Source organism: Symphalangus syndactylus, chromosome 21, assembly GCF_028878055.3.
Source record: "Symphalangus syndactylus isolate Jambi chromosome 21, NHGRI_mSymSyn1-v2.1_pri, whole genome shotgun sequence".
Classification (NCBI taxonomy): Eukaryota; Metazoa; Chordata; class Mammalia; order Primates; family Hylobatidae; genus Symphalangus; species Symphalangus syndactylus.
The window spans coordinates 93,125,450-93,148,222 of record NC_072443.2 but is presented as its reverse complement, the minus strand read 5'-3'; positions in this window follow the sequence as shown (position 1 = coordinate 93,148,222).

Here is a 22,773-nt window from a genome sequence, read left to right as displayed (position 1 = left end):
GATTGGAAAAGTTCTTTGTGTAAAGAACTAGACAGTAAATATTATAGGCTTTGCTGGCCATATGTAGTCTCTGTCTCTCCTTCATCTACTCATTCTTCTTCTCCCCTTCCTTCTCCTTCTTTAAACACTTCCAAAATGCCAAAACAATTTTTAGCTCTCAGCCATATGAAGCAAGCCATTGATTAAATTTGGCTTGTAGGCCCATAAGGTGTGAATTCCTTTACATCATCAGAATGCCGCATATATATGAAATGTTATCTATGAGAAATTAATGGGGCTCCCAGCAGAGAGAAATTAGCCTAAGTTAAGTTTGGGCTTTGGAATTCAGGGGAATGCCATGCACAAAAATGCTCTGCTTTTAAAACTAGTTACTAACAGTCCATTTCTGATATCAGAAATACATGAAAACTACCAATTGAACGGACATTATTCACTACTTTAGTGCTGCTACTCCTGTGTGGTGGAAAAAGAATCCAGAAAGTTTTCCTTTCCATTTGAACATTCATGCAATAAAAATTTCCAAATCTTTTTTTGAACAAATTTTTATCTTATAGCTCTCTTGTGTACTTTATAAGTACGTTTTGCTGCTTATTCTCAGTAACTGTATTGAAACAATCTGTTTTCCTTTATCAATCAAAATAAAATAAGAAATTTAGCTTAATACTAATATTAAGCTGAAGTGCAAGATATATGAAAAAGAGAGAAAAGAAGCAGGATAAACTGACCTTTTGATAACTGCAGAGGACAGCAGATCAAAGACTGGACTTTAACGTCTGACATTTTCAGAATCTATCACAGTAAGTCCACTGGGTCCAGAAATAGGTTTTAATCCTAGATTGAAATGACAATGCTGTCATGACATTGAGTTTGATGGAAAAAGTGAAGTTAAAGTTTTTCTCAATATTTTTTTAAAATCAATGATTGATTTAACTATAAAATGGACTGATTCTGAAGAACTCATTCTGACGTTGGAGGTGAAAATGCTTTTACTCTAATCATTAAAATCAATTTCTCTAGATATCTGACTTTATTCTGCTTTATAACATAAAGAATGAAACTATATTTATTAATGAAGTGTAATCTAGCAAAGTGGCATAAGCATAATTATGAGTCACTTACTAAAGTTGTGTGTTTTTTTCCATTGCATGAAAACCCTGCCTTGTTTTAATTTTTATTGACTCTTTAAAAGCAATTTTAGGTTTGTAGAAAGAAGTGAATAAGCATTCACACGTCATCCTCAGCCTCTACCCCAATTTCCCCGATTTTTAACATCTTGCAATAGTGTGGTACATTTGTTATAGTTGATGAGTCAATATTGGTACATTACTATTGACTAAAGTATGTAGTTTGTATTAGAGTTTACTCCTTGTCTTATGAATTCTATAGGTTTTGTCAAATGTGTAATGACAAATAATCCTCATTACAGTGTCATACAGAATAATGGATTCACTCTCCTAAAATTCTTCCTTGCTCCATCCGTTCATCGTTTCCTCTACTAATTTATGTAGAAGATAAATTAGTAGATTGAGTTGATGGTTATAGCAGTTTAAAGCACAGATAGAAAACTAGATTGACCTGCCTACCCAGACTGTGCTTCTCACTCTCACTGTGCCCTTTCTTAACCTTTGGAAATGCTTTTATTCATATATAAAATAGGCTATAACTTCATATAGTTGTATTACAAAAAGTTAATGCACAGAAAAAGACTTGTGCTAGGTATATGGTTTCTTCTCAGTTAAATGGAAGCCATTGCGTGTGTTTGTCAATAGAATTCGTCATACTTTATCTCACATATCTTTACGTCATTGTTGGCACATGACATGTTTAGACTGCACAAATCTCCTCCAAATCCCTAATAGCCACTGATCTCTTTACTGTCTCCATAGTTTTGCTTTCTCCAGAAGGTCATGTAGTTGAATCATACGGTATGTAGACTTTTCAGACTGGCTTCTTTCACTTGGCAATATGCATTTAAAGGTTCCTGTGTGTCTTCTGTAGCTTGACAGAATACTATTCCATTGCCTGGATATACCACAGTTTATTTTTCCATTCACTTCCTGAAGGACATTTCGATTTTAGTGATCATGAATAAGGCTCCTGTAACATTCATGGGAAGAAGGCTTTTGTGTGCATGTAAGTTTTCAAATCCTTTAAGTAAATACCGGGAATGTAATTGCTGGGTTGTGTGGTAGGAGTATGTTTAGTTTTATAAGAAACTGCCAAACTGACTGCCAAAGTAGCTGTACTATTCTGCATTCTCACAAGCAATGAATAAAAGTTCCTGTTTCTCCTCACATTTGCCAGCTTTTGGTATCATCAGACTTTTGGATATTGGTCATTTTAATAGTCATGTAATAATATCTCACGGTTGCTGTGACTTGCAGTTCCCTAATGATACATGACTAGTAACTTCAAAATCCCCATTTGACAGCTGTATTTAGACCTTTGGACTATTTTTTAAATGAGTTGTTTTCTTTCTTATTTTCGAGTTCTCTGTATACTTTAAATACCAGTAATTTATCTGATATGTTTTGAAAATGTTTTGAATATGTTTTGAAAAAATTTTCTCCCAACCTGTGGCTTTTGTTTTCATTCTAAGCACAGTTTTAATAACAAAAGTCTTTAATTTTAATGATGCTCAATTTCTCAATTTTTTCTTTGTCTAACCCAATAAATCAGAAAGCTTTTTATCATTTCACATGACTTAATATTCAGGCAAGGTCTATATAGGCCCCTTTCAAACAGTCATAAAGTTTAGAAGCTCTGACCTCACAAACAATAACAACGACAACATAGAAACAAAAATGACAGCTTTTGATGTTGTCTCAGTAATTTCTCAATTCAAGAAGAGATTACTGAGCTTTATAAGCAATACGTATAGATATCAATTTCACAGTAAAATACCTTATGATATTTATCAAATCACCTTAGTTTTGGTCACTTATTACTATTAGACTAAAATGTAATTTGTCAGACATGAGAAATCCTTTGGAGTATTTTTTAGAGAACCAAGTATTTGTTTTAGCCTTTTCAGTTCTTCTCTTGCTGTTTCTCCAGTATAGTCATTCCAATTGTCTCTATAGATGTATTAATACCAGGTACATAGTAAACACAATTATCTCCCACGTGTACCCCAACCCCCTTCCCTGTTCATGCAGTGAACATAAAGGAAGCAGGTCAAAAGGAAGCAGGTCATGTACCCTGTGATGTGCTGGGTTGTAAGGAAAGGTACACAATTAATGTACCATGTCTGAGTTTTCTTCTTCTCTGTATTTGTTCCATTTAATGCATGTATGTTTTTTATTCCTTAGGCCTCTCCAGTCCTAACACACTCAGGGATACTTGATACAGCTATAAGGCTGTGTCTTTATCAGGTACCTTTGGGTTACCCCCGGCCAGGGGTGGGAAATAGAGGAAGTGAATGTCTGTATCCTCATTAAGTATCACACAGAGCAGAAACATAAAGAAGCCTGTGCCATGAATGGGTCTCTTCTTTCTTCAAAAACCACCTACCCCTTCAACTCCCACTGCTTAAAGGAAAATCTTGTATTAGTCTCCCCATTTTCTCCTCAAACTTGCTTTAGCAAAGCAGTTCCTAAACCTCTGTTAATGTATGTCCCCACCCCTAACTCAACACACAGTCTCATGTCACATCACAGAAAAGAAGTTCAAAACAAAACAAAACAAAGCCACAGTCTTATAAGAAAAATAGGTAAGTTTTACAAAAGTTGTGTACTGTATCTCTGCTTTGAATTTTGTCATTGGCCAAGGATAGTAAAACTCTTGGAAAACTATAAAACAGGAACTTACGTAATATGTTTTACCCAAGATTTTTCAAACATTTTTGGAAGGATACTTATTAACATCTTGCAGAGGTAATGTTACATAAAAAACTTAGCATAAGACCAATCAGGTATTCTATGCAATAATGCAGATATATGAAAAAATAATACAATGAAATAAATGACTTTTCAAAAGGTATTTATCCTAGATCCACATTCTTTTTTTGGTTCAGGTGAGGCAATTAGAATGTGAAAAAAAGAAGCATAGAACAACTGTCTAATGAGAGGGACGAATGCTCCTGGGTGGAAAGTTATTAGAAGATAAATTAGTAGATTGACACTTTTGTGTAGTTTATATTTGGAGACATTCATTTTCCACTATTACCCTCTTAGCGCTCCGAATCTCCACTTGCATTTTCTACAGAAAGTGTGTTTCAGTACGGCTCAATCAAAACTAAGGTTCAACTCTTTTAGTTGAACAAACAGAACAGAAAGAAGTTTCACACAATTCTTCTGTGTAGTTTTTATTTGTAGACATTCTTTTTCCCAATATAGGCCTCTTAGCGCTCAGAATGTCCAATTGCAGTTTCTACAGAAAGAGTGTTTCAGAACGGCTCAATCAAAAGTAAGGTTCAACTCAGTTAGTTGAATGCACAGAACAGAAAGAAGTTTCATACAATGCTTCTGTGTAGTTTATATTTGAACATATTCTTTTTTCCACTATTACCCACTTAGCGCTACGAATGTCCAGTTGCATTTTCTACAGACAGAGTGTTTCAAAACTGCTCAATCAAAAGTATGGTTTAACTCTGTTAGCTGAATGCTCAGATCAGAAAGATGTTTCACAGAATGCTTCTGTGTAGTTTATATTTGAATATATTCCTTTTTCCACTACTACGCTCTTAGCGCTCCAAATGTCCAGTTGCATTTTCTACAGAAAGAGTGTTCAGATCTGCTCAATCAAAAGTATGGTTTAACTCTGTTAGCTGAATGCACAGATCAGAAAGAAGTTTCACCGAATGATTCTGTGTAGTTTATATTTGAAGACATTCCTTTTTCCACTATTACCCTCTTAGCGCTCCGAATCTCCACTTGCATTTTCTACAAAAAGAGTGTTTCATAACTGCTCAATCAAAAATATGATTTATCTCTGTTAACTGAATTTACAGATCAGAAATAAGTTTCACAGAATGCATCTGTGTAGTTTTTATTTGAAGATATTCTTTTTCCCAATGTAGGCCTCTTAGCGCTTAGCATGTCCAATTGCAGTTTCTACAGAAAGAGTGTTTCAGAACGGCTCAATCAAAAGTAAGGTTCAACTCTGTTAGTTGAATGCACAGAACAGAAAGAATTTTCACAGAATGCTACTGTGTAGTTTATATTTGAATATATTCCTTTTTCCACTATTACCCTCTTAGCGCTCCGAATGTCCACTTGCATTTTCTACAGAAAGAGTGTTCAGAACTGCGCAATCAAAAGTATGGTTTAACTCTGTTAGCTTAATGAACATATCAGAAATAAGTTTCACACAATGCTTCTGTGTAGTTTTTATTTGAAGATATTATTTTTCCCAATAGAGGCCTCTTAGCGCTCAGAATGTCCAATTGCAGTTTCTACAGAAAGAGTGTTTCAGAAAGGCTCAATCAAAAGTAAGGTTCAACTCTGTTAGTTGAATGCACAGAACAGAAAGAAGTTTCATACAATGCTTCTGTGTAGTTTATATTTGAACATATTCTTTTTTCCACTATTACCCACTTAGCGCTACGAATGTCCAGTTGCATTTTCTACAGACAGAGTGTTTCAAAACTGCTCAATCAAAAGTATGGTTTAACTCTGTTAGCTGAATGCTCAGATCAGAAAGAAGTTTCACAGAATGCTTCTGTGTAGTTTATATTTGAATATATTCCTTTTTCCACTACTATTCTCTTAGCGCTCCAAATGTCCAGTTGCATTTTCTACAGAAAGAGTGTTCAGATCTGCTCAATCAAAAGTATGGTTTAACTCTGTTAGCTGAATGCACAGATCAGAAAGAAGTTTCACAGAATTATTCTGTGTAGTTTATATTTGGAGACATTCCTTTTTCCACTATTACCCTCTTAGCGCTCCGAATCTCCACTTGCATTTTCTACAGAAAGAGTGTTTCAGAACGGCTCAATCAAAACTAAGGTTCAACTCTTTTAGTTGAACAAACAGAACAGAAAGAAGTTTCACACAATTCTTCTGTGTAGTTTTTATTTGTAGACATTCTTTTTCCCAATATAGGCCTCTTTGCGCTCAGAATGTCCAATTGCAGTTTCTACAGAAAGAGTGTTTCAGAACGGCTCAATCAAAAGTAAGGTTCAACTCTGTTAGTTGAATGCACAGAACAGAAAGAAGTTTCATACAATGCTTCTGTGTAGTTTATATTTGAACATATTCTTTTTTCCACTATTACCCACTTAGCGCTACGAATGTCCACTTGCATTTTCTACAGACAGAGTGTTTCAAAACCGCTCAATCAAAAGTATGGTTTAACTCTGTTAGCTGAATGCTCAGATCAGAAAGAAGTTTCACAGAATGCTTCTGTGTAGTTTATATTTGAATATATTCCTTTTTCCACTACTACGCTCTTAGCGCTCCAAATGTCCAGTTGCATTTTCTACAGAAAGAGTGTTCAGATCTGCTCAATCAAAAGTATGGTTTAACTCTGTTAGCTGAATGCACAGATCAGAAAGAAGTTTCACCGAATGATTCTGTGTAGTTTATATTTGAAGACATTCCTTTTTCCACTATTACCCTCTTAGCGCTCCGAATCTCCACTTGCATTTTCTACAAAAAGAGTGTTTCATAACTGCTCAATCAAAAATATGTTTTATCTCTGTTAACTGAATTTACAGATCAGAAATAAGTTTCACAGAATGCATCTGTGTAGTTTTTATTTGAAGATATTCTTTTTCCCAATGTAGGCCTCTTAGCGCTTAGCATGTCCAATTGCAGTTTCTACAGAAAGAGTGTTTCAGAACGGCTCAATCAAAAGTAAGGTTCAACTCTGTTAGTTGAATGCACAGAACAGAAAGAATTTTCACAGAATGCTACTGTGTAGTTTATATTTGAATATATTCCTTTTTCCACTATTACCCTCTAAGCGCTCCGAATGTCCACTTGCATTTTCTACAGAAAGAGGGTTCAGCACTGCGCTTTCAAAAGTATGGTTTAACTCTGTTAGCTTAATGAACATATCAGAAATAAGTTTCACACAATGCTTCTGTGTAGTTTTTATTTGAAGATATTATTTTTCCCAATATAGACCTCTTAGCGTTCAGAATGTCCAATTGCAGTTTCTACAGAAAGAGTGTTTCAGAAAGGCTCAATCAAAAGTAAGGTTCAACTCTGTTAGTTGAATGCACAGAACAGAAAGAAGTTTCATAAAATGCTTCTGTGTAGTTTATATTTGAACATATTCTTTTTTCCACTATTACCCACTTAGCACTACGAATGTCCAGTTGCATTTTCTACAGACAGAGTGTTTCAAAACTGCTCAATCAAAAGTATGGTTTAACTCTGTTAGCTGAATGCTCAGATCAGAAAGAAGTTTCACAGAATGCTTCTGTGTAGTTTATATTTGAATATATTCCTTTTTCCACTACTACTCTCTTAGCGCTCCAAATGTCCAGTTGCATTTTCTACAGAAAGAGTGTTCAGATCTGCTCAATCAAAAGTATGGTTTAACTCTGTTAGCTGAATGCACAGATCAGAAAAAGTTTCACAGAATGATTCTGTGTAGTTTATATATGGAGACATTCCTTTTTCCACTATTACCCTCTTAGCGCTCCGAATCTCCACTTGCATTTTCTACAGAAATAGTGTTTCTGTACGGCTCAATCAAAACTAAGGTTCAACTCTTTTAGTTGAACAAACAGAACAGAAAGAAGTTTCACACAATTCTTCTGTGTAGTTTTTATTTGTAGACATTTTTTTTCCCAATATAGGCCTCTTAGCGCTCAGAATGTCCAATTGCAGTTTCTACAGAAAGAGTGTTTCCGAACGGCTCAATCAAAAGTAAGGTTCAACTCTGTTAGTTGAATGCACAGAACAGAAAGAAGTTTCATACAATGCTTCTGTGTAGTTTATATTTGAACATATTCTTTTTTCCACTATTACCATCTTAGCGCTACGAATGTCCAGTTGCATTTTCTACAGACAGAGTGTTTCAAAACTGCTCAATCAAAAGTATGGTTTAACTCTGTTAGCTGAATGCTCAGATCAGAAAGAAGTTTCACAGAATGCTTCTGTGTAGTTTATACTTGAATATATTCCTTTTTCCACTACTACGCTCTTAGCGCTCCAAATGTCCAGTTGCATTTTCTACAGAAAGAGTGTTCAGATCTGCTCAATCAAAAGTATGGTTTAACTCTGTTAGCTGAATGCACAGATCAGAAAGAAGTTTCACTGAATGATTCTGTGTAGTTTATATTTGAAGACATTCCTTTTTCCACTATTACCCTCTTAGCGCTCCGAATCTCCACTTGCATTTTCTACAAAAAGAGTGTTTCATAACTGCTGAATCAAAAATATGTTTTATCTCTGTTAACTGAATTTACAGATCAGAAATAAGTTTCACAGAATGCATCTGTGTAGTTTTTATTTGAAGATATTCTTTTTCCCAATGTAGGCCTCTTAGCGCTTAGCATGTCCAATTGCAGTTTCTACAGAAAGAGTGTTTCAGAACGGCTCAATCAAAAGTAAGGTTCAACTCTGTTAGTTGAATGCACAGAACAGAAAGAAGTTTCACAGAATGATTCTGTGTAGTTTATATTTGGAGACATTCCTTTTTCCACTATTACCCTCTTAGCGCTCCGAATCTCCACTTGCATTTTCTACAGAAAGAGTGTTTCAAAACTGCTCAATAAAAGTATGGTTTAACTCTGTTAGCTGAATGCTCAGATCAGAAAGAAGTTTCACAGAATGCTTCTGTGTAGTTTATACTTGAATATATTCCTTTTTCCACTACTACGCTCTTAGCGCTCCAAATGTCCAGTTGCATTTTCTACAGAAAGAGTGTTCAGATCTACTCAATCAAAAGTATGGTTTAACTCTGTTAGCTGAATGCACAGATCAGAAAGAAGTTTCACCGAATGATTCTGTGTAGTTTATATTTGAAGACATTCCTTTTTCCACTATTACCCTCTTAGCGCTCCGAATCTCCACTTGCATTTTCTACAAAAAGAGTGTTTCATAACTGCTCAATCAAAAATATGTTTTATCTCTGTTAACTGAATTTACAGATCAGAAATAAGTTTCTCAGAATGCATCTGTGTAGTTTTTATTTGAAGATATTCTTTTTCCCAATGTAGGCCTCTTAGCGCTTAGCATGTCCAATTGCAGTTTCTACAGAAAGAGTGTTTCAGAACGGCTCAATGAAAAGTAAGGTTCAACTCTGTTAGTTGAATGCACAGAACAGAAAGAATTTTCACAGAATGCTACTGTGTAGTTTATATTTGAATATATTCCTTTTTCCACTATTACCCTCTTAGCGCTCCGAATGTCCACTTGCATTTTCTACAGAAAGAGTGTTCAGAAATGCGCAATCAAAAGTATGGTTTAACTCTGTTAGCTTAATGAACATATCAGAAATAAGTTTCACACAATGCTTCTGTGTAGTTTTTATTTGAAGATATTATTTTTCCCAATAGAGGCCTCTTAGCGCTCAGAATGTCCAATTGCAGTTTCTACAGAAAGAGTGTTTCAGAAAGGCTCAATCAAAAGTAAGGTTCAACTCTGCTAGTTGAATGCACAGAACAGAAAGAAGTTTCATACAATGCTTCTGTGTAGTTTATATTTGAACATATTCTTTTTTCCACTATTACCCACTTAGCGCTACGAATGTCCAGTTGCATTTTCTAGAGACAGAGTGTTTCAAAACTGCTCAATCAAAAGTATGGTTTAACTCTGTTAGCTGAATGCTCAGATCAGAAAGAATTTTCACAGAATGCTTCTGTGTAGTTTATATTTGAATATATTCCTTTTTCCACTACTATTCTCTTAGCGCTCCAAATGTCCAGTTGCATTTTCTACAGAAAGAGTGTTCAGATCTGCTCAATCAAAAGTATGGTTTAACTCTGTTAGCTGAATGCACAGATCAGAAAGAAGTTTCACAGAATTATTCTGTGTAGTTTATATTTGGAGACATTCCTTTTTCCACTATTACCCTCTTAGCACTCCGAATCTCCACTTGCATTTTCTACAGAAAGAGTGTTTCAGAACGGCTCAATCAAAACTAAGGTTCAACTCTTTTAGTTGAACAAACAGAACAGAAAGAAGTTTCACACAATTCTTCTGTGTAGTTTTTATTTGTAGACATTCTTTTTCCCAATATAGGCCTCTTAGCGCTCAGAATGTCCAATTGCAGTTTCTACAGAAAGAGTGTTTCAGAACTGCTCAATCAAAAGTAAGGTTGAACTCTGTTAGTTGAATGCACAGAACAGAAAGTAGTTTCATACAATGCTTCTGTGTAGTTTATATTTGAACATATTCTTTTTTCCACTATTACCATCTTAGCGCTACGAATGTCCAGTTGCATTTTCTACAGACAGAGTGTTTCAAAACTGCTCAATCAAAAGTATGGTTTAACTCTGTTAGCTGAATGCTCAGATCAGAAAGAAGTTTCACAGAATGCTTCTGTGTAGTTTATACTTGAATATATTCCTTTTTCCACTACTACGCTCTTAGCGCTCCAAATGTCCAGTTGCATTTTCTACAGAAAGAGTGTTCAGATCTGCTCAATCAAAAGTATGGTTTAACTCTGTTAGCTGAATGCACAGATCAGAAAGAAGTTTCACTGAATGATTCTGTGTAGTTTATATTTGAAGACATTCCTTTTTCCACTATTACCCTCTTAGCGCTCCGAATCTCCACTTGCATTTTCTACAAAAAGAGTGTTTCATAACTGCTCAATCAAAAATATGTTTTATCTCTGTTAACTGAATTTACAGATCAGAAATAAGTTTCACAGAATGCATCTGTGTAGTTTTTATTTGAAGATATTCTTTTTCCCAATGTAGGCCTCTTAGCGCTTAGCATGTCCAATTGCAGTTTCTACAGAAAGAGTGTTTCAGAACGGCTCAATCAAAAGTAAGGTTCAACTCTGTTAGTTGAATGCACAGAACAGAAAGAATTTTCACAGAATGCTACTGTGTAGTTTATATTTGAATATAGTCCTTTTTCCACTATTACCCTCTTAGCGCTCCGAATGTCCACTTGCATTTTCTACAGAAAGAGGGTTCAGCACTGCGCAATCAAAAGTATGGTTTAACTCTGTTAGCTTAATGAACATATCAGAAATAAGTTTCACACAATGCTTCTGTGTAGTTTTTATTTGAAGATATAATTTTTCCCAATAGAGGCCTCTTAGCGCTGAGAATGTCCAATTGCAGTTTCTACAGAAAGAGTGTTTCAGAAAGGCTCAATCAAAAGTAAGGTTCAACTCTGTTAGTTGAATGCACAGAACAGAAAGAAGTTTCATACAATGCTTCTGTGTAGTTTATATTTGAACATATTCTTTTTTCCACTATTACCCACTTAGCGCTACGAATGTCCAGTTGCATTTTCTACAGACAGAGTGTTTCAAAACTGCTCAATCAAAAGTATGGTTTAACTCTGTTAGCTGAATGCTCAGATCAGAAAGAAGTTTCACAGAATGCTTCTGTGTAGTTTATACTTGAATATATTCCTTTTTCCACTACTACGCTCTTAGCGCTCCAAATGTCCAGTTGCATTTTCTAAAGAAAGAGTGTTCAGATCTGCTCAATCAAAAGTATGGTTTAACTCTGTTAGCTGAATGCACAGATCAGAAAGAAGTTTCACCGAATGATTCTGTGTAGTTTATATTTGAAGACATTCCTTTTTCCACTATTACCCTCTTAGCGCTCCGAATCTCCACTTGTATTTTCTACAAAAAGAGTGTTTCATAACTGCTCAATCTAAAATATATTTTATCTCTGTTAACTGAATTTACAGATCAGAAATAAGTTTCACAGAATGCATCTGTGTAGTTTTTATTTGAAGATATTCTTTTTCCCAAAGTAGGCCTCTTAGCGCTTAGCATGTCCAATTGCAGTTTCTACAGAAAGAGTGTTTCAGAACGGCTCAATCAAAAGTAAGGTTCAACTCTGTTAGTTGAATGCACAGAACAGAAAGAATTTTCACAGAATGCTACTGTGTAGTTTATATTTGAATATAGTCCTTTTTCCACTATTACCCTCTTAGCGCTCCGAATGTCCACTTGCATTTTCTACAGAAAGAGGGTTCAGCACTGCGCAATCAAAAGTATGGTTTAACTCTGTTAGCTTAATGAACATATCAGAAATAAGTTTCACACAATGCTTCTGTGTAGTATTTATTTGAAGATATTATTTTCCCCAATAGAGGCCTCTTAGCGCTCAGAATGTCCAATTGCAGTTTCTACAGAAAGAGTGTTTCAGAAAGGCTCAATGAAAAGTAAGGTTCAACTCTGTTAGTTGAATGCACAGAACAGAAAGAAGTTTCATACAATGCTTCTGTGTAGTTTATATTTGAACATATTCTTTTTTCCACTATTACCCACTTAGCGCTACGAATGTCCAGTTGCATTTTCTACAGACAGAGTGTTTCAAAACTGCTCAATCAAAAGTATGGTTTTACTCTGTTAGCTGAATGCTCAGATCAGAAAGAAGTTTCACAGAATGCTTCTGTGTAGTTTATATTTGAATATATTCCTTTTTCCACTACTACTCTTTTAGCTCTCCAAAGGTCCAGTTGCATTTTCTACAGAAAGAGTGTTCAGATCTGCTCAATCAAAAGTATGGTTTAACTCTGTTAGCTGAATGCACAGATCAGAAAGAAGTTTCACAGAATGATTCTGTGTAGTTTATATTTGGAGACATTCCTTTTTCCACTATTACCCTCTTAGCGCTCCGAATCTCCACTTGCATTTTCTACAGAAAGAGTGTTTCAGAACGGCTCAATCAAAACTAAGTTTCAACTCTTTTAGTTGAACAAACAGAACAGAAAGAAGTTTCACACAATTCTTCTGTGTAGTTTTTATTTGTAGACATTCTTTTTCCCAATATAGGCCTCTTAGCGCTCAGAATGTCCAATTGCAGTTTCTACAGAAAGAGTGTTTCAGAACGGCTCAATCAAAAGTAAGGTTGAACTCTGTTAGTTGAATGCACAGAACAGAAAGAAGTTTCATACAATGCTTCTGTGTAGTTTATATTTGAACATATTCTTTTTTCCACTATTACCCACTTAGCGCTACGAATGTCCAGTTGCATTTTCTACAGACAGAGTGTTTCAAAACTGCTCAATCAAAAGTATGGTTTAACTCTGTTAGCTGAATGCTCAGATCAGAAAGAAGTTTCACAGAATGCTTCTGTGTAGTTTATACTTGAATATATTCCTTTTTCCACTACTACGCTCTTAGCGCTCCAAATGTCCAGTTGCATTTTCTACAGAAAGAGTGTTCAGATCTGCTCAATCAAAAGTATGGTTTAACTCTGTTAGCTGAATGCACAGATCAGAAAGAAGTTTCACCGAATGATTCTGTGTAGTTTATATTTGAAGACATTCCATTTTCCACTATTACCCTCTTAGCGCTCCGAATCTCCACTTGTATTTTCTACAAAAAGAGTGTTTCATAACTGCTCAATCAAAAATATGTTTTATCTCTGTTAACTGAATTTACAGATCAGAAATAAGTTTCACAGAATGCATCTGTGTAGTTTTTATTTGAAGATATTCTTTTTCCAAAAGTAGGCCTCTTAGCGCTTAGCATGTCCAATTGCAGTTTCTACAGAAAGAGTGTTTCAGAACGGCTCAATCAAAAGTAAGGTTCAACTCTGTTAGTTGAATGCACAGAACAGAAAGAATTTTCACAGAATGCTACTGTGTAGTTTATATTTGAATATAGTCCTTTTTCCACTATTACCCTCTTAGCGCTCCGAATGTCCACTTGCATTTTCTACAGAAAGAGGGTTCAGCACTGCGCAATCAAAAGTATGGTTTAACTCTGTTAGCTTAATGAACATATCAGAAATAAGTTTCACACAATGCTTCTGTGTAGATTTTATTTGAAGATATTATTTTTCCCAATAGAGGCCTCTTAGCGCTCAGAATGTCCAATTGCAGTTTCTACAGAAAGAGTGTTTCAGAAAGGCTCAATCAAAAGTAAGGTTCAACTCTGTTAGTTGAATGCACAGAACAGAAAGAAGTTTCATACAATGCTTCTGTGTAGTTTATATTTGAACATATTCTTTTTTCCACTATTACCCACTTAGCGCTACGAATGTCCAGTTGCATTTTCTACAGACAGAGTGTTTCAAAACTGCTCAATCAAAAGTATGGTTTAACTCTGTTAGCTGAATGCTCAGATCAGAAAGAAGTTTCACAGAATGCTTCTGTGTAGTTTATATTTGAATATATTCCTTTTTCCACTACTACTCTCTTAGCGCTCCAAATGTCCAGTTGCATTTTCTACAGAAAGAGTGTTCAGATCTGCTCAATCAAAAGTATGGTTTAACTCTGTTAGCTGAATGCACAGATCAGAAAGAAGTTTCACAGAATGATTCTGTGTAGTTTATATTTGGAGACATTCCTTTTTCCACTATTACCCTCTTAGCGCTCCGAATCTCCACTTGCATTTTCTACAGAAAGAGTGTTTCAGAACGGCTCAATCAAAACTAAGGTTCAACTCTTTTAGTTGAACAAACAGAACAGAAAGAAGTTTCAAACAATTCTTCTGTGTAGTTTTTATTTGTAGACATTCTTTTTCCCAATATAGGCCTCTTAGCGCTCAGAAAGTCCAATTGCAGTTTCTACAGAAAGAGTGTTTCAGAACGGCTCAATCAAAAGTAAGGTTGAACTCTGTTTGTTGAATGCACAGAACAGAAAGAAGTTTCATACAATGCTTCTGTGTAGTTTATATTTGAACATATTCTTTTTTCCACTATTACCCACTTAGCGCTACGAATGTCCAGTTGCATTTTCTACAGACAGAGTGTTTCAAAACTGCTCAATCAAAAGTATGGTTTAACTCTGTTAGCTGAATGCTCAGATCAGAAAGAAGTTTCACAGAATGCTTCTGTGTAGTTTATATTTGAATATATTCCTTTTTCCACTACTACTCTCTTAGCGCTCCAAATGTCCAGTTGCATTTTCTACAGAAAGAGTGTTCAGATCTGCTCAATCAAAAGTATGGTTTAACTCTGTTAGCTGAATGCACAGATCAGAAAGAAGTTTCACAGAATGATTCTGTGTAGTTTATATTTGGAGACATTCCTTTTTCCACTATTACCCTCTTAGCGCTCCGAATCTCCACTTGCATTTTCTACAGAAAGAGTGTTTCAGAACGGCTCAATCAAAACTAAGGTTCAACTCTTTTAGTTGAACAAACAGAACAGAAAGAAGTTTCACACAATTCTTCTGTGTAGTTTTTATTTGTAGACATTCTTTTTCCCAATATAGGCCTCTTAGCGCTCAGAATGTCCAATTGCAGTTTCTACAGAAAGAGTGTTTCAGAACGGCTCAATCAAAAGTAAGGTTGAACTCTGTTAGTTGAATGCACAGAACAGAAAGAAGTTTCATACAATGCTTCTGTGTAGTTTATATTTGAACATATTCTTTTTTCCAGTATTACCCACTTAGCGCTACGAATGTCCAGTTGCATTTTCTACAGACAGAGTGTTTCAAAACTGCTCAATCAAAAGTATGGTTTCACTCTGTTAGCTGAATGCTCAGATCAGAAAGAAGTTTCACAGAATGCTTCTGTGTAGTTTATACTTGAATATATTCCTTTTTCCACTACTACGCTCTTAGCGCTCCAAATGTCCAGTTGCATTTTCTAAAGAAAGAGTGTTCAGATCTGCTCAATCAAAAGTATGGTTTAACTCTGTTAGCTGAATGCACAGATCAGAAAGAAGTTTCACCGAATGATTCTGTGTAGTTTATATTTGAAGACATTCCTTTTTCCACTATTACCCTCTTAGCGCTCCGAATCTCCACTTGTATTTTCTACAAAAAGAGTGTTTCATAACTGCTCAATCTAAAATATATTTTATCTCTGTTAACTGAATTTACAGATCAGAAATAAGTTTCACAGAATGCATCTGTGTAGTTTTTATTTGAAGATATTCTTTTTCCCAAAGTAGGCCTCTTAGCGCTTAGCATGTCCAATTGCAGTTTCTACAGAAAGAGTGTTTCAGAACGGCTCAATCAAAAGTAAGGTTCAACTCTGTTAGTTGAATGCACAGAACAGAAAGAATTTTCACAGAATGCTACTGTGTAGTTTATATTTGAATATAGTCCTTTTTCCACTATTACCCTCTTAGCGCTCCGAATGTCCACTTGCATTTTCTACAGAAAGAGGGTTCAGCACTGCGCAATCAAAAGTATGGTTTAACTCTGTTAGCTTAATGAACATATCAGAAATAAGTTTCACACAATGCTTCTGTGTAGTATTTATTTGAAGATATTATTTTCCCCAATAGAGGCCTCTTAGCGCTCAGAATGTCCAATTGCAGTTTCTACAGAAAGAGTGTTTCAGAAAGGCTCAATGAAAAGTAAGGTTCAACTCTGTTAGTTGAATGCACAGAACAGAAAGAAGTTTCATACAATGCTTCTGTGTAGTTTATATTTGAACATATTCTTTTTTCCACTATTACCCACTTAGCGCTACGAATGTCCAGTTGCATTTTCTACAGACAGAGTGTTTCAAAACTGCTCAATCAAAAGTATGGTTTTACTCTGTTAGCTGAATGCTCAGATCAGAAAGAAGTTTCACAGAATGCTTCTGTGTAGTTTATATTTGAATATATTCCTTTTTCCACTACTACTCTTTTAGCTCTCCAAAGGTCCAGTTGCATTTTCTACAGAAAGAGTGTTCAGATCTGCTCAATCAAAAGTATGGTTTAACTCTGTTAGCTGAATGCACAGATCAGAAAGAAGTTTCACAGAATGATTCTGTGTAGTTTATATTTGGAGACATTCCTTTTTCCACTATTACCCTCTTAGCGCTCCGAATCTCCACTTGCATTTTCTACAGAAAGAGTGTTTCAGAACGGCTCAATCAAAACTAAGTTTCAACTCTTTTAGTTGAACAAACAGAACAGAAAGAAGTTTCACACAATTCTTCTGTGTAGTTTTTATTTGTAGACATTCTTTTTCCCAATATAGGCCTCTTAGCGCTCAGAATGTCCAATTGCAGTTTCTACAGAAAGAGTGTTTCAGAACGGCTCAATCAAAAGTAAGGTTGAACTCTGTTAGTTGAATGCACAGAACAGAAAGAAGTTTCATACAATGCTTCTGTGTAGTTTATATTTGAACATATTCTTTTTTCCACTATTACCCACTTAGCGCTACGAATGTCCAGTTGCATTTTCTACAGACAGAGTGTTTCAAAACTGCTCAATCAAAAGTATGGTTTAACTCTGTTAGCTGAATGCTCAGATCAGAAAGAAGTTTCACAGAATGCTTCTGTGTAGTTTATACTTGAATATATTCCTTTTTCCACTACTACGCTCTTAGCGCTCCAAATGTCCAGTTGCATTTTCTACAGAAAGAGTGTTCAGATCTGCTCAATCAAAAGTATGGTTTAACTCTGTTAGCTGAATGCACAGATCAGAAAGAAGTTTCACCGAATGATTCTGTGTAGTTTATATTTGAAGACATTCCATTTTCCACTATTACCCTCTTAGCGCTCCGAATCTCCACTTGTATTTTCTACAAAAAGAGTGTTTCATAACTGCTCAATCAAAAATATGTTTTATCTCTGTTAACTGAATTTACAGATCAGAAATAAGTTTCACAGAATGCATCTGTGTAGTTTTTATTTGAAGATATTCTTTTTCCAAAAGTAGGCCTCTTAGCGCTTAGCATGTCCAATTGCAGTTTCTACAGAAAGAGTGTTTCAGAACGGCTCAATCAAAAGTAAGGTTCAACTCTGTTAGTTGAATGCACAGAACAGAAAGAATTTTCACAGAATGCTACTGTGTAGTTTATATTTGAATATAGTCCTTTTTCCACTATTACCCTCTTAGCGCTCCGAATGTCCACTTGCATTTTCTACAGAAAGAGGGTTCAGCACTGCGCAATCAAAAGTATGGTTTAACTCTGTTAGCTTAATGAACATATCAGAAATAAGTTTCACACAATGCTTCTGTGTAGATTTTATTTGAAGATATTATTTTTCCCAATAGAGGCCTCTTAGCGCTCAGAATGTCCAATTGCAGTTTCTACAGAAAGAGTGTTTCAGAAAGGCTCAATCAAAAGTAAGGTTCAACTCTGTTAGTTGAATGCACAGAACAGAAAGAAGTTTCATACAATGCTTCTGTGTAGTTTATATTTGAACATATTCTTTTTTCCACTATTACCCACTTAGCGCTACGAATGTCCAGTTGCATTTTCTACAGACAGAGTGTTTCAAAACTGCTCAATCAAAAGTATGGTTTAACTCTGTTAGCTGAATGCTCAGATCAGAAAGAAGTTTCACAGAATGCTTCTGTGTAGTTTATATTTGAATATATTCCTTTTTCCACTACTACTCTCTTAGCGCTCCAAATGTCCAGTTGCATTTTCTACAGAAAGAGTGTTCAGATCTGCTCAATCAAAAGTATGGTTTAACTCTGTTAGCTGAATGCACAGATCAGAAAGAAGTTTCACAGAATGATTCTGTGTAGTTTATATTTGGAGACATTCCTTTTTCCACTATTACCCTCTTAGCGCTCCGAATCTCCACTTGCATTTTCTACAGAAAGAGTGTTTCAGAACGGCTCAATCAAAACTAAGGTTCAACTCTTTTAGTTGAACAAACAGAACAGAAAGAAGTTTCAAACAATTCTTCTGTGTAGTTTTTATTTGTAGACATTCTTTTTCCCAATATAGGCCTCTTAGCGCTCAGAAAGTCCAATTGCAGTTTCTACAGAAAGAGTGTTTCAGAACGGCTCAATCAAAAGTAAGGTTGAACTCTGTTTGTTGAATGCACAGAACAGAAAGAAGTTTCATACAATGCTTCTGTGTAGTTTATATTTGAACATATTCTTTTTTCCACTATTACCCACTTAGCGCTACGAATGTCCAGTTGCATTTTCTACAGACAGAGTGTTTCAAAACTGCTCAATCAAAAGTATGGTTTAACTCTGTTAGCTGAATGCTCAGATCAGAAAGAAGTTTCACAGAATGCTTCTGTGTAGTTTATATTTGAATATATTCCTTTTTCCACTACTACTCTCTTAGCGCTCCAAATGTCCAGTTGCATTTTCTACAGAAAGAGTGTTCAGATCTGCTCAATCAAAAGTATGGTTTAACTCTGTTAGCTGAATGCACAGATCAGAAAGAAGTTTCACAGAATGATTCTGTGTAGTTTATATTTGGAGACATTCCTTTTTCCACTATTACCCTCTTAGCGCTCCGAATCTCCACTTGCATTTTCTACAGAAAGAGTGTTTCAGAACGGCTCAATCAAAACTAAGGTTCAACTCTTTTAGTTGAACAAACAGAACAGAAAGAAGTTTCACACAATTCTTCTGTGTAGTTTTTATTTGTAGACATTCTTTTTCCCAATATAGGCCTCTTAGCGCTCAGAATGTCCAATTGCAGTTTCTACAGAAAGAGTGTTTCAGAACGGCTCAATCAAAAGTAAGGTTGAACTCTGTTAGTTGAATGCACAGAACAGAAAGAAGTTTCATACAATGCTTCTGTGTAGTTTATATTTGAACATATTCTTTTTTCCAGTATTACCCACTTAGCGCTACGAATGTCCAGTTGCATTTTCTACAGACAGAGTGTTTCAAAACTGCTCAATCAAAAGTATGGTTTCACTCTGTTAGCTGAATGCTCAGATCAGAAAGAAGTTTCACAGAATGCTTCTGTGTAGTTTATACTTGAATATATTCCTTTTTCCACTACTACGCTCTTAGCGCTCCAAATGTCCAGTTGCATTTTCTAAAGAAAGAGTGTTCAGATCTGCTCAATCAAAAGTATGGTTTAACTCTGTTAGCTGAATGCACAGATCAGAAAGAAGTTTCACCGAATGATTCTGTGTAGTTTATATTTGAAGACATTCCTTTTTCCACTATTACCCTCTTAGCGCTCCGAATCTCCACTTGTATTTTCTACAAAAAGAGTGTTTCATAACTGCTCAATCTAAAATATATTTTATCTCTGTTAACTGAATTTACAGATCAGAAATAAGTTTCACAGAATGCATCTGTGTAGTTTTTATTTGAAGATATTCTTTTTCCCAAAGTAGGCCTCTTAGCGCTTAGCATGTCCAATTGCAGTTTCTACAGAAAGAGTGTTTCAGAACGGCTCAATCAAAAGTAAGGTTCAACTCTGTTAGTTGAATGCACAGAACAGAAAGAATTTTCACAGAATGCTACTGTGTAGTTTATATTTGAATATAGTCCTTTTTCCACTATTACCCTCTTAGCGCTCCGAATGTCCACTTGCATTTTCTACAGAAAGAGGGTTCAGCACTGCGCAATCAAAAGTATGGTTTAACTCTGTTAGCTTAATGAACATATCAGAAATAAGTTTCACACAATGCTTCTGTGTAGTATTTATTTGAAGATATTATTTTCCCCAATAGAGGCCTCTTAGCGCTCAGAATGTCCAATTGCAGTTTCTACAGAAAGAGTGTTTCAGAAAGGCTCAATGAAAAGTAAGGTTCAACTCTGTTAGTTGAATGCACAGAACAGAAAGAAGTTTCATACAATGCTTCTGTGTAGTTTATATTTGAACATATTCTTTTTTCCACTATTACCCACTTAGCGCTACGAATGTCCAGTTGCATTTTCTACAGACAGAGTGTTTCAAAACTGCTCAATCAAAAGTATGGTTTTACTCTGTTAGCTGAATGCTCAGATCAGAAAGAAGTTTCACAGAATGCTTCTGTGTAGTTTATATTTGAATATATTCCTTTTTCCACTACTACTCTTTTAGCTCTCCAAAGGTCCAGTTGCATTTTCTACAGAAAGAGTGTTCAGATCTGCTCAATCAAAAGTATGGTTTAACTCTGTTAGCTGAATGCACAGATCAGAAAGAAGTTTCACAGAATGATTCTGTGTAGTTTATATTTGGAGACATTCCTTTTTCCACTATTACCCTCTTAGCGCTCCGAATCTCCACTTGCATTTTCTACAGAAAGAGTGTTTCAGAACGGCTCAATCAAAACTAAGTTTCAACTCTTTTAGTTGAACAAACAGAACAGAAAGAAGTTTCACACAATTCTTCTGTGTAGTTTTTATTTGTAGACATTCTTTTTCCCAATATAGGCCTCTTAGCGCTCAGAATGTCCAATTGCAGTTTCTACAGAAAGAGTGTTTCAGAACGGCTCAATCAAAAGTAAGGTTGAACTCTGTTAGTTGAATGCACAGAACAGAAAGAAGTTTCATACAATGCTTCTGTGTAGTTTATATTTGAACATATTCTTTTTTCCACTATTACCCACTTAGCGCTACGAATGTCCAGTTGCATTTTCTACAGACAGAGTGTTTCAAAACTGCTCAATCAAAAGTATGGTTTAACTCTGTTAGCTGAATGCTCAGATCAGAAAGAAGTTTCACAGAATGCTTCTGTGTAGTTTATACTTGAATATATTCCTTTTTCCACTACTACGCTCTTAGCGCTCCAAATGTCCAGTTGCATTTTCTACAGAAAGAGTGTTCAGATCTGCTCAATCAAAAGTATGGTTTAACTCTGTTAGCTGAATGCACAGATCAGAAAGAAGTTTCACCGAATGATTCTGTGTAGTTTATATTTGAAGACATTCCATTTTCCACTATTACCCTCTTAGCGCTCCGAATCTCCACTTGTATTTTCTACAAAAAGAGTGTTTCATAACTGCTCAATCAAAAATATGTTTTATCTCTGTTAACTGAATTTACAGATCAGAAATAAGTTTCACAGAATGCATCTGTGTAGTTTTTATTTGAAGATATTCTTTTTCCAAAAGTAGGCCTCTTAGCGCTTAGCATGTCCAATTGCAGTTTCTACAGAAAGAGTGTTTCAGAACGGCTCAATCAAAAGTAAGGTTCAACTCTGTTAGTTGAATGCACAGAACAGAAAGAATTTTCACAGAATGCTACTGTGTAGTTTATATTTGAATATAGTCCTTTTTCCACTATTACCCTCTTAGCGCTCCGAATGTCCACTTGCATTTTCTACAGAAAGAGGGTTCAGCACTGCGCAATCAAAAGTATGGTTTAACTCTGTTAGCTTAATGAACATATCAGAAATAAGTTTCACACAATGCTTCTGTGTAGATTTTATTTGAAGATATTATTTTTCCCAATAGAGGCCTCTTAGCGCTCAGAATGTCCAATTGCAGTTTCTACAGAAAGAGTGTTTCAGAAAGGCTCAATCAAAAGTAAGGTTCAACTCTGTTAGTTGAATGCACAGAACAGAAAGAAGTTTCATACAATGCTTCTGTGTAGTTTATATTTGAACATATTCTTTTTTCCACTATTACCCACTTAGCGCTACGAATGTCCAGTTGCATTTTCTACAGACAGAGTGTTTCAAAACTGCTCAATCAAAAGTATGGTTTAACTCTGTTAGCTGAATGCTCAGATCAGAAAGAAGTTTCACAGAATGCTTCTGTGTAGTTTATATTTGAATATATTCCTTTTTCCACTACTACTCTCTTAGCGCTCCAAATGTCCAGTTGCATTTTCTACAGAAAGAGTGTTCAGATCTGCTCAATCAAAAGTATGGTTTAACTCTGTTAGCTGAATGCACAGATCAGAAAGAAGTTTCACAGAATGATTCTGTGTAGTTTATATTTGGAGACATTCCTTTTTCCACTATTACCCTCTTAGCGCTCCGAATCTCCACTTGCATTTTCTACAGAAAGAGTGTTTCAGAACGGCTCAATCAAAACTAAGGTTCAACTCTTTTAGTTGAACAAACAGAACAGAAAGAAGTTTCAAACAATTCTTCTGTGTAGTTTTTATTTGTAGACATTCTTTTTCCCAATATAGGC